Genomic DNA, 13,446 nt, shown 5'->3' with positions numbered 1-13,446 from the left:
GGAAGTGGTCCAGTTCATTCATTTGCCCTATTAGATTATTCCAAAAGAGAGTAGAATTCTACGCTTTATATAGCTAAATATATACAGAGACAAACCTTAAATTTAAAATATTAAATAGGAGTGTTTTAATTAATATATAATGCAAAAGGCTACAACAATCTCTTCCTAATTTCTGCACTATCAGGATGGCAATAGTAAGGAGTTTTATCAAATATTATCCCTTTCTGCAGTGACAGATGGTGACAGCTAGAACTGTAAGGAATACCTAAATGGCATAGCACCAACCTATATGAGTACAGAGTCAAATTTCAAAGCTTCATTGGTCTCCTCTGATCTGATAAAGCTTGGCACACACAGAGGCAAGCTGACCTTTTTGTGTCTGATCAGCTGTCTCCCAGGGATGCCAAACATTAGTTGTCTTCTAGATGTTTACCTAGGTCTCACTAATCTGGTGTAAAGCATAATTGCTGAAGGCTTTTGAAGATATGAAAGAAACTGCAGAAGACCCTTGGTTTGGGGTGAGGAATGAAGAGATGAGAAAAAACCCAAAAAGATAGGAAATTTTAAATTCCAGTTTGTCATCTTCACTTTGGAATAAATAGAATCAAAGTCCTAAAGGAGATGAAATGAAACTGAAGGTTTGAAAACTGACCTCTGGGTGCCATCTGAGGGGCATGAGAACAATTATACCTCAGGACTATTCTGGTGACCTGCTTGATTAATGAAACTGTAAAAACATCATGGAGAGAAGTCTACCAGCCACTCCAAAAGACAAAGCCACTTGGTAGTTGGAAAGAATATATCAGTTCAAATACTTTAAAGTTTAATTTATAAGTCAATAGCTTTGATTTTTTTCTGAAGCAGAAGACTTTGCCCTCATCTGCAGTGCTAAAGCATCCAATCCCCCCTTGAATGATTTAGTTGTTCCAGCTAATTTCTTGTTATTTTGAGTCAGATATAATTTTCCAGCAGCCACCAAGCCTACTCTTACCTCTTGTCTTCCACTACACACCTCGAGGAATAAATGAATATTTAGGCCACTAGAATATCTAGTTTGCAAAGCTGTGATTCAAAGTAAGAACCAAAGTTGACAGCAGGCCTGGTGCAGTGATACTTAGTCTTGAATGTCTTTGGGCCAATTAAATTTTACATGGGAAGCTTAAAATCTCATTTTCTTCTTCTTTTCTTTCTTTTCTTTTTTTTTTAATTTTTCATTTTTTTTCTTTTGTTTTGGTTGTAAATGTTTAAAGAGGATTTATAGATAATCCTAAAATACTGCAAAAGCACATCAGCATACATTTTTAATTAATATTCAATTATTTTATCTACTAATTTTCTGGTGTTACCTGTATATTTGTTGTTTATTTTTAAAGTATATGATTAAATTTAATTTAAAATATATCACTTTTTAAACAGGAATAATTCACTCTTTTGAAGCATGCAATGAATATTTCTATTATTTTTGGTGGATTATTCTGCACATTAAAGAAAAGCTGGTTTAATTTTTAATTGTTTCTACTGGATCATGACTTGACTAAGGCTAACTTTGAAGGCATGGCTGGGGCTGCAGGCTCTTCTGGAGGTCTCTACTCCCTCTCCCTGCTCAGAGCAGGGTCTGCTGGGGCAGTTTGCTCAGGGCTGTGTCCAGATGGGGTTTGAGTTCAGTAGTAAAATTGGAGACTCCACAATCTCCCAGCTCAACCTGTGTTTGACCACTCTGTATGGTAAGAGAGTTTTTCTACTGTTTAAAAGGCATTTCTCTTACTTTTGTTTGTGCCCACTGTCTCTAATAAAAGCATGCCTTTATTATTTACTGTTATATATTTAACCTGAAATAATAACACTTTCTTTGAATATATAGATTTAGATTATTTTTCTTCCTTTCAATAAACCTGTTAAGAAGAAGCTGATACTTATTAGAAAACCAGATAACCTGGCCTGATTTCTGTAAATCAGCCTCCAAGTTACTTTCATTGTTAATAATGCAATTTACCAGTCTGAAGGAAATTTTAATTCTATGAAGAGCTTAAAAAACTTTCCTGAGTAATATTCTGCATGTTGTTTTGTGGTAGGTTAGACTGCCTACAGTAACCAAATGAAAAGAAATTGCAGCAACCTCCTGCACAAGAATGAAAGGCTGCAGTTTGGTCCAGAGCCCTGAGCCATAGGGAATTAACATTGGCTATTTCAGACAGCTGTATATAAATGACAAAAAAAAAAAAATTATATCTACCTGACCACTTTTTAGGAAGTCACTAGTGCAGAAACATATATGTCCAATATTTTTACTTTTTTCCTGGAGAGAAGTCAGATTTTCACTAAAATCTCCTTGAATTTAAAACAACAAAAGATGTATTTATCTAATTATCAAAGCTGAAGTCCCTTGATATATCAGCTTCTACTGCATTGCTAAAAGGAAACTTAGCTAGAATATTGGTGGACTCAGATAAGGAGGTTTTTCTCACTTTTTTAATGGGTATTTTCTTACATTGAAAAAAATACTTCCAAGAAAAGTATGGAGAAAGAAAAATCCTTATATGCAAATTCAGCATACTTCTTTTCAGAAGACTTTTGCATCTGTACAAATGAAACTGATTTTTTGATGTTCAGTATTCAGCTATATTTGAAGGAAAAGCTATAAACCAGTGCAGATTATGAAAATCCTTAAGTATTCCAAATCTAAAAACATTAGTTCAAGATATATTTCAAATGTATAGTTTCTTATTTCAGACAAGATCCACTGATTACTCAGCTTCCTCTCTTGCAAACTAACTAACTGTCATATTGCAAAAAATCATTGACGTCAGTGAAATTAGTTTTCTCAGCAAAACCTAACTTCTGCAGTTTTTTGGAAAGGCTGAGCTGATAGAAGTGATTTTGTTGGGAGTAGCCAGCAATGCTCTGAGTTATCCCAGCTGTAGTCCCCTCTTTCATGTAAACATATGGCCTTGTTCCACATCATGAGCCAAAATATGCATTTGCCAGGTCTGTATAATGTTTATGTATAACTTATTGCAAAGGCAGACAACATCAATAGTCCAAGATTTTTTGTGACTGAATGTTTCCTCTTTTATCCAGAATCTAAGAATCACATTTAGTTTTAAATTCAACATTTCCTTTATTCTGGATGTATTCCTAACTTGTATGTTTAGAGGAGAAAGTGGTGTAAAGAGAGGCAGAGGTAAAGCCCCATGGCTCCCTGTTATTGTGTTGAGAAACACTGAAGACAGACCTTGGGGCAAGCAATAAAAACTGAAGCTAACTTTGTTTATACACTGCATTATATTTAGAAAGTAATTCTCTGAGGTGGTACCAGAACAGACTTGGGAAAAAGTCTTTAATGCACAGCAAGGGTTAGCTGTCTAATGAGGTATGAGACAATTATATTAATCAACTATGTCTTTTCTTACTGTTTTTTCTTAGTCTCTCAGGGTAAAGAGCTGCACATTGGCTGTACCTCATTTTTATTGGGTCTGCCAAACTTAACTGCAAGTGAGAGTTCAGGAAGCTCCTAGAGACATCTGTCTGATATTTGTCTTGATACAGCTGCTGATTAATTTATCTGTGTGGAGCAAAACAGTTATCGTTTGTACTAGTCTGCTTCCTTTCCTTTTTCTGAGTTCCTAGGTTGAGACACTTACACTTATTTTTCTTCTTCAGATATTTAAAATTTGAAACCATTCGGACATTGTGTTTTTCCTGTGTATATATATCTATATATTCTTGCATTGTTAATAGGCACCCAGAAACAACCCATAATACACCCCAAAATGATTGGCTAGTAATGGTTTGTGTGGCCAGGTTTTGGTAGCAGGGAGAAGAGCTCTGTGAGGCTGCCAGGAGCTTTGCCAATGTCCAACAGAGTCAAAGCCAGCTGGCTCTGAGATGGGAGATGGACCTGCTGCTGGCCAAGGCAGAGCCCATCAGGGACAGTGAAGACCGTGGTGAGGCAGGCTGGTGAGGCAGGCTGTGGCAAGGCAGGCTGTCCACCTGAAGCCCATGAAGGTCCATGTGGAGCCCTGGAGATCCCTCATGCTGGAGCAGCTGGATGCCCAAAAGAAGCTGTGCCCCACGCTGGAGCAGGATCCTGGCAGGACCTGTGGTAAATGTGAAATGATGAGTCCATGCTGGAGCAGGTTTGCTGGCAGCACCTGTGACCCCACTGGGCTGCTGGAGCAGTGTGTTCCTGAAGGACTGCACCCCATGAAGGGGGCCTGAGTTCGAGCCATTAATGGAGGAACTGTAGCCCATGGGAGGGACTCACTTTAGAGACATTCTTGGCAAACTGACTCCCATGGGAAGGACCCCACTGTGGCTGGGAAGAGTGTGAGGTGTCCTCCCCCTGAGGAGGAAGGACAAGCAGGCACAACATGTGATAAGCTGACCCCAGACACCATTCTTTATCCTCCCATGGTGCTTTGGACAGGGATGTAGAGAAAATCAGGAGAAAACTTGAGCCCAGGGAGAATGGAGGAGTTAGGGGAAGGTGTTTTAAGATTTGAGTTTATTTTTCATTCCCCTACTCTTGACTTGATGGGCAACAACTTAAACTAATTTTCCCAAGTCTGTTTTACCCATGACAATAACTGGTGAGTGACTTCTGTCTGTCCTTTTCTCAACCCACAAGACATTTGTTATATTTTCTCCTCCCTTGTCCAGCTGAGGAGGGGAGTGATAGAGTGGCTTGGGTGGGCATCTGACATCAGGGTCAGCCCACTACACGGTTATACAAAGTTTAATGTTAATGCTGTCAGATTCTGATCTTGTTTCCACTGGAGTGTTTTTAGGTACTTGTTCATATCCTGATGTCTGCCTTTTACAGATCATTTTGTAGATCATTCCTGCTTGTTTGTTGGGAGTCCAGTAGTTGCACAGCCTGTTCACCTACAGTGAGATGGAGAGAGAAACCTGCAGCTGCATGAAACATGTAGGAGTGCTTCAAACCCCCTTATGCTGCTTTTCAGTCTGTCCTGATTTATCTTGCTCCTTTCCTTGCAGTAGTCCATTTCTCATGGGTGGTTCCTAGAGTCCCACCTTCAGAAAATACTCAAGGTGGCTTATCAGCAGAAAGCTCCTTATTTTAATGCACCAGTAATTGTTACTTTTCTTATAACGTGTACAATGCAATGTGGGAACTTGGAATTGCACAATACAGAAATTCCCTTGATGCCTTTCATCCCTCTCAGCTGCCTGAAGAAATGCTGTATTGGAGAGCCAGAAGTGAGAGCTTTGTGATCCTTTGACCTCCACATGAGCATGCACAATAAAACTCAAACTCAAACTTTACTCAAAGTAAAGGAACTACACTACAGAAACCCCTATCAGACAATAATAGTGCCTTTATTTCAGCAGTAGCATTAACAACAGTAGGAGCCAGCTGTCTAAAGCTTCAGTCTGTAAGCTCATCCTGGATATTGTCTGAAGTGGGATTTGGAGAATACTACATTCAGAGAAAAGCAAGTTTAGAGGGATTTTGCTGATATCAGATTTGAAGAAAACCTAACATAATGTGCTTTTCTGAAGATGAAAAAGATTCCAGCTGACAGCTAATGCAGGTGTCCATAGTCAGATTTAAGAGTGTTAATGTATCTACAGTGTAAAGAGAGATAAAATCTTGCTTATGTTTTAGGCTCATTTATATGTGTGACCAGTATTATCCAGAAGTTGCAGGCTATGATGGTAACAAGTACAGGAATAAGATGAAAAAGGGAGACAGGAGTAAAAAGAAAGTGTTTTCATCCTGATTGAAAAGAAGTACCTTCAGAGAGCTCAGGAAGGATACTTACTGCACAGATTTTAGACATCTGGTTAAAGTTGATAAATTAACACAGCCTACAGTTTACTCCAATGGGAGAAGGAGACAGAATAATGTCTTCTTTTTTTTTTTTTTTTTAATCTTTCCTGTTCAAATCTCTAATCAGGTCATTTAATCTGGTTTGCATTAGCACTGTAGTTTGAGTCAGCAGAATTCTTTTGAAATAATTTTTTTTATCACTCCTGTTTGCCATGATTTTGCAGAAAGGAAAGGGTTTGGGATTTCAATGGAGACCATCTCAAAACATGGGGTTCAGGAGTCTTCAGGTATTCAGCCTACAGAAGCACACTAGAAATGATCTGAAGTTAAGCCCCAGCAGTGCAGGTGGTGTGGAAACTTCTGCTCTCCAGATCAGTTCTTGCTGTGTTGCCCTGCTTGCTGATGCAGACACAGCCTATCTGCTGATGTCAGTCCCTGTAAATGCCCTCTCCTGTATTTACTGATGGTGACACAGAAACCTGCACTATTGCCAGAATTGAGCCCATGTTACTATGTAGAGAGGTCAAAATTATTGTGAAATCAGATTTTAGTGAAAGCTACTTTATGCTTACTGTTTTCCTGAGATTCTATTTGAGGGGAAAGATGTTAATTAATTTACGCTTAAATTTCTCCTAATCATTTGCACTCTAAAATTGCCAGGCTCTCTTGAGTCTTGGAATCCTCCACAACTTACCCTACAAATCTTTCTCGCAATACTTAGTTCAATGATACGTATGGCCAGAACACTGTTCTAAATTTGGAGTTGCAATCAGTGCTGCTGTGTTGGATTGTCTTGGATGGTCTGAGAGTCACTTCCATCAGGTGCCAGCATTACCATTTGTGGTGGCTGAAGCTGGTTGTAAATTCAGCATTGAATTTACAATGAGTTATCCCAGTTGTAGAAAGTTCAGATTGATATAAAGATCATGCCAAAGTTAACTTCAAGTCCAGAAATCAGTGTAATTCTTTAAGAAAAAGGAAAATCTGTTTCTTGTGGAACCCCAACAAAGGTAACTGCTTTACAACAAGATTATTACTATCTAGTAGATTAAGCATTGAATGAAGAAATGAATAGTCTTATCTATTGTTAATTTGCTCAGACATCTTGGAATGTTGGATCTTATTCGGCTTGTGTCTCATTTTCACATCCTGATGGAAAAAATATTTTTTTCTATCACAGTATGTGAGACAAGAAAAGAAGATGTATTACTCTACAAAGGAAGTGTACAGCTAGTAATTTTTTATTTCATTGTTTCAGATGAGCTCAATATTAAAGTGCATTCGAAAGGTTGAGACAACTCTGTGAAAAGAACACAAAATTTGCTCAGGAAAGGAGAGCTGGTGGACCTTCAAAGGCTCATGACATAAAATAGAGGTTCCCCCAACTAAACAGGAATGTGATTGCTCTGGTAAAGCTTATAGGTAGGATGCAAACTGTGAAGTACTGCCATTGAGCTGCTGAAGGCAGTAGCATGGCAGAGGAGGTGTGGCAGCCCTGGGTCCCCAGGATCAGCCTGCATCAAGACCAATCTTATTCCCAAGAAGAAAATGTATGCACACAAAAATATGATTCATATACACAAACACACACAAATGCATACCGGTAAATACATCAAATACATCATATACATAGATATATACAAAGATCACACACACAGACACCTACAAATATATATGTATATATATATATATTTATATATATATATATCTCATACGCATCATCTATAAAAAGGTACATCAGCCACACAGAGTGCACGTAGGAGGCATTGGGGCCCTGCCTGCCCCAGGATCTCCCAGCCTGGTCCTGCCGAGCAGGGAGCAGCCTCTGGAATGGAGATACCATCAAAGGAATTGCGATTGGAGGAGAAAAAAAAGAAAATTGGGAAATTTGGGCAATTTAGTGACTATAAGAAAATAGACGGGGATTAAATTAGAAGAGTGCAAAATACAAAAACACGCCAAAACTAAGCTGACAGATGTTGAAAAAGCAGGGGAAAAAGTCAAGGAGGAAGACACAACTTGGGGGGGAAGATAGAATAGACATGGCATGGATGCTAAAAAAATTAAAAAAAAAAAATCTTTCCCATATGCCATTAAGTGCAGGCACATACAGCAAAGCTTGCCAAAATTAATCCCTGCTGAAGGCCAAAACAGAAAAGAAGGACTTACAAACAGCCTGGAATGGAGATACCAGCAAAGGAATTGCAATTGGAGGAGAAAAAAAAAAATAAATTGGGAAATTTGAGCAATTTAGTGACTATAAGAAAATGGACCGGGATTCTATCAGAGCAGTGCAAAATACCAAAACATGCCAAAACTAAGCTCACAGACATTTCAAAAGCAGGGGAAAAAGTCAAGGAGGAAGACAAAACATGGAGGGGAAGATATGAGGGACATGCCATGGATGCTTAAAAAAAAGAACAAAAAACTGAAAAAAATCTTTCCTAAATTCAAAGCGATGAAAGGGCATGGCATGTCATCAAGTGCAGGGACATGCACCAAAGATTCCTCTCTTGGTCTCTATTGAAATCACCACACGACCTCACTGACTCAGTGTTTGTCTTTTAGAGAATTGGCTTCCAGTGCTTTTGTAATGTGTGAGCTGATTTCAGTGTGCAGCTAAACAGATGAGGAACACAAAGATGTAAGTATGAACTCAGAAGTGTCCTTTTCCCCAGGTGAAAGCTGAACCTGGCTTACACGGAGATATCACCCTGGAAACCCTGTGTAGTTTAGAGTGCATAGAGGATTTTCTTTTTCTGTTCACTGCTATAATATAGCTAACAATATGTATCTTTTTTCCTCATAGCTTTGCAACCACTTCACTAATATGGTTATATTTTTTATTTATAGAATAATATCTATATATTTTTATTGATTTGAAGCTCTAATTTGAGCTTTCACTTTGCAGTACAGTCCTCACTTGGAACTTGGAGAGGTGCAAGAGACAATCCAATCTGTTGTTAAGGCTACTCCTGGATGCAGGCATCTGCCCTCCTGCCCTCTCAACAGTGCACAGTGCAGTTTCTATGCCACACTGCTCATGGGCCAGCAGAACTGGCAGTGATGTTGCTCTGAGGGAGCCTGGAAAACTTCAGCTATATTCCCCTCATTGCAGTCAGATACCTTGTCACAGAAATGTGAATTTATCCTCCCTTCATTAGAGCTGATGTGCCTCTGAATGCAGCTGCTTTCCCTTTTTCTGCTCTTTCAAACCACAGAAGGACCATCAGGTTGCTCAGCAAAGACTGTGTTCCAGCAGGGTGCTACCAAATGCTGAAGACCTAGGTGTGTCCCCCATCAAGAATATTTCTCTTGAACTTCATGTCCTCTAAGCACATAATTTCCTCTGCATTTCAAGGCTTTTTGTTGTTTTTAGTTTAGTATTTTACTTACCCTGTAATGGCTGAGATTTGTGTGTCTGTGTATAGATATATATATTTAAATGCTAGTTTTTTGAGACTTTGCATTTGCGGATGCATGATGGTCAGAAATTTAGCTTCAGAGACTCTCGTGTACCTGTCTGAACACTCACGTGCATTTTTTTGTTCAGTTTTATGTTAAAATGTCATACTGACATCACAAGACCTGACAACATTGACATAATGAAAATGTCAGCATATATGATGGCGATAGTTTGCAAAAAACAAAAAAGTTGGTTTGACTGGCAGTTGAGAAACTTGTAGAGCTCTTGATCTAATATAAGTTATATTTTCCACAATGAAACCAAGTTTTTTAAATAAAAATGGTGTAGTCTTTGGGCTTCTGTCTACGTAGCCATTAAAACGTTCCCAAATCGAGGTTCCTTAAAGCAGCTACAAAAATATCCAGTAATAAATTTTGGCCATAATTCAGAAATCCTGGGAAGAGAATATGGTTTTCACATATTTTTTAAAGATTGCCTTAAATTTGAGGCATTTCTCATAAGACTTTTTTTTTTTCTCGTTACACACTTGAAAAGTAAATGCAAAAAAGATTAAATCTTAATTGAAGAAAATTAATGTAAAATGAGGTCCTTTAGCTCCAACAAGCTTTAGAGATCTGTACTGAGGTTTATTTTAACAAGAATGCTAATTAATTGCTAAGTGCTGTGGTTGTTTTAAACTTTGACCATTAGCCTTCTATAAGTATTTGCTCAGGTTCAGCGGTCTTTGAAACAGCCTTCACATTGAATGGCCAAACATTGGCTGGATTTTGTGACATTCCAGGGGGTAAAAAGTCTTATTAACCTGAAACAGGAGATTAGATGTCATTACACTGAGCTTGCATAAATATAGTTTTTCAAAGACCAGCATTTGTTTGAAGACAACTACAACCACAGTGTTCGGGAGCTCTGTATCTGAGGAGAAATCTGTCTCCTTCACATCTAGGGAGTACACTGTGAGGAGGCTGACCTGGGAAATGGCAATGATCTACTTGTTTTTAAAGTCTATATCCAGTTGATCATTCATTCCCTTCTCATACCCACTGTTTAGTCTCTCTTCCTCTTTTAAATTTTTCCTTAATCCATATCCCATTCCTGAATGGCCTGTCTTGTTTTTGTTACTCTGCAGTGCAATTGCCATTACTCAAAGACCTCAGGAATTGATATGTTTTTTCATGGGATTTGGGTTGATTCGGTTGGGGTATTTTTATTCAGCACTTTTCTACTCACAGGCTTCTAAAAGAGATGTCAGAATAGCACATCTGCTCACATCTCCTTACCGACTTAGAGATGGAACAAGAAAATAAATAAATAAAATATTTGTAAGTCAGTCTCTGCCATCAAACCATAGATCTTTGAAACCCTTTGATGAAAGCATCAAACAAGTCTGGACAGGGGAAACCAGTTCAGGTTATATTTATAGTCTTTTTAAACATATTGTAATCGTTTGGTACTCTTGATAATGCCTATTTGTCAGATAGATATAAAGTGTCTAAGAAGAATTGTTGCCAGTTGAGCCTTGGTGTTTGTGTATTCACAACACAGAAGAATGGACAAAGAAACACTGCTCATCAAATTTTAAGTATAATTTACACTTTTTTTCCTCTCCGTCTGCAAATGAAGGAAAAAAGAGAGAGAACATTAGAGGGAGCTGTTGTACCAAGGAAAAAAACCTTTTGGCATTTCAGAAACCTTTCATTTCTTGTAGGGAAAATAATAAATACAACGCAGAAGAAAAAGAGAGGGGAGTGAGCATGTAGGAAAGAAGCCATGACAGTTATAAAAGGAAATATGATTATGTTTAGTGATTTGATGAACACGTCCCATAACACTGATCTTTGGGATGGCACAACTGGGAGGGCTGCTGTGCAACAGACAGGCTGCTTAAAAATGTCAGTGTAACAGTCACCCTGCAGCCACCTGAGCCCTTGACCTAATTAATTTTGCATGGCTTGCCAGAGCATCCTTCAGATTCATTCATTACTTCAAAGCATAAAGCTTGTGTTGCTCTTTGTGCTGGGGAGAAGGAGGGAGAGGGAAAGAGCAGAGAAGCTGGTGTGGTCTGGGGAGCTCCTGCAGAGGAATCGTCCCTTTTAAAGCAGAATGGTGTCACCTGGAAGATGCTTAGTGACCTCATCTCTTCTGTGGTTTGTGTTTTCTGTCTGCTGTGCTACCCTGGGCACTTGGTCTGCTTTAAAAGGATGCACCCACCAGTGAGAAAGGAGTGGCTCCCAATTTTTGGAGGAACTGGACTTTATTATCATTTACTAAAACACCATTACTAAAACACCATGAAACTGCTTGTTACTTTCCCTGTCATGCATGTAAAATGCAAATTTTGGGGCTTTGTTTCCTGAAATAGCATAATTTTTTCTGCTCCCTTTCCCACACAAAGACTTCACACCATAAAAATGGGACAATTTGGGGGCAGATCTCGATAAATTATGACTGTTTTCCAGATCCTGTAGGTTATTGTTAAAAACAGGACTGAGTGAACAATTAAGAACCAAGATCCTTAGCAGACTCCACAATCAGGGTTCAAAGTAGAAAGAGCCATTTCTTTAACAATGAGATTCTGTGAAATTTGGTCTCAGCAGAAACAGTAACTGAAGTCACTTCTGTGTTCCATGTGCGTGTGGTTTTAGTTTTTCATTCCTTTTTAAATAATGATTTATAAAGCACAGTATGCACTTGCAGTCTATTTTCTTTTTATATTTCAGGATATTATTTCCTGGAAAACCAAGAGAACACATTTGCTAGATTGAGATGAACTCAATATCACTTTTTTGGTGAATGGTCTAGTATCCATTTTTTCTACCTTTTCCTTGAATTGTTCAGACTACCAGGCAGATGTTAACTTTTGAAATCTCTTTGTTTTTTGTGCTTTTTAAATATTTTCACATATAAAAAAGAAAATGTTGTAGTTTGGAATTTACTTAAATTTTGAATTGCACTTTTATTTATCAAGCATCTCTCGGTGTTAATTTGTTTTCAGTTAACTTGGAGACACTTCTTCAGTCCAGATGATCATTTTGAAACGGGAAAATCTATAAAATTTGTATTCCTTAATAGCAGCACTACAATCCTGACAAACTTCACTCTTAGGAACTATAATAGATTAAAAAAGTACAGAAAATTCTGTTCACCTAGGGTTGCAGCTTGAAGAGCTGCACACAGAACTTTTAAAGACACAAAATAAGATGGAGAACAGTTTTCATCCTACATTGCAGGGACTATCTATCCCCTTCTGTGCATTCTGGGCATGCTATTTGATATATAGGCTTTCAAAATGAATTTCAGTTCAGGATTAGCCTCACTTACTTTTTTTCAAGAAAATAAAAGCAGAAGTAAAAACATGACAATAAAACCATTTTGACGAAGAACAAAATGTCTTCTTCCATCTGTAAATCCCTCTATTTTGAATTCTCTCACAGCTTTACTTTTCCTGCACGTGGTGAGCAGATGACTTAATTTTACATTCTCTCTGTGAAAGTGCAACAGTATCTATATTTGCCATATTGCTGAATACATTTAAGAAACTTATTCAAACAAAGTTTAAAACTATTTCAAAACTAGAATGCTAATGTACGCCATTTAGGAATTCAAAGGAGTGACCCATATCAGTACCTCTGATAAAGATATGACATTGATATTTTTGATTTATTAATTATTTTTAATTTTGGTGGAATCACAATTGATATTGAAGGCAGGGAATTTAAGATTTTTTATATTTGAATGGAGGAAAATTTATTGAATTTAGGTCTTAATATTAAGGACACCAGCTTTCTTGAAACATAATGGCATTCTATGCTATTCAATTCCAGAATCTGAATTCTTCTGCATCTTGAGAAAAAAATGGAATAACAGAAAACTATAATGCCAGGTAAGTTTATTTTGAATGTGTGTGTGTTCAATGGTATTAAAATATTTGGGGCTTTCTATTCAAACAATTAACTCTCTGGCAAGATAACTAAGCCTATTTGGAATTTGATTTGAAAATATTAATGATAAACTGGAGTCTCTTCATGGTGATTTGATGTAAGGGCCTCCTCTAGACCTTGCCACATTTATGTTTTAATATTTAATACAATGCCAGAGATACATGTGAGAGTGTCATTATGTGTCTGGAAGAAATGTCCTTTATTTAACTGCCTGTATTTCTTGCATCTTGGTGAGACACTCGATTGCCAGACATGGATTGTTAAAATGGCAATTAGGAACCACGAGA

The sequence above is a fragment of the Molothrus ater genome, chromosome 2 (genome assembly GCF_012460135.2).
Source record: "Molothrus ater isolate BHLD 08-10-18 breed brown headed cowbird chromosome 2, BPBGC_Mater_1.1, whole genome shotgun sequence".
NCBI classification, from domain to species: domain Eukaryota; kingdom Metazoa; phylum Chordata; class Aves; order Passeriformes; family Icteridae; genus Molothrus; species Molothrus ater.
The sequence above is the reverse complement of the archived record's forward strand: the minus strand, read 5'-3'. Positions refer to the sequence as shown.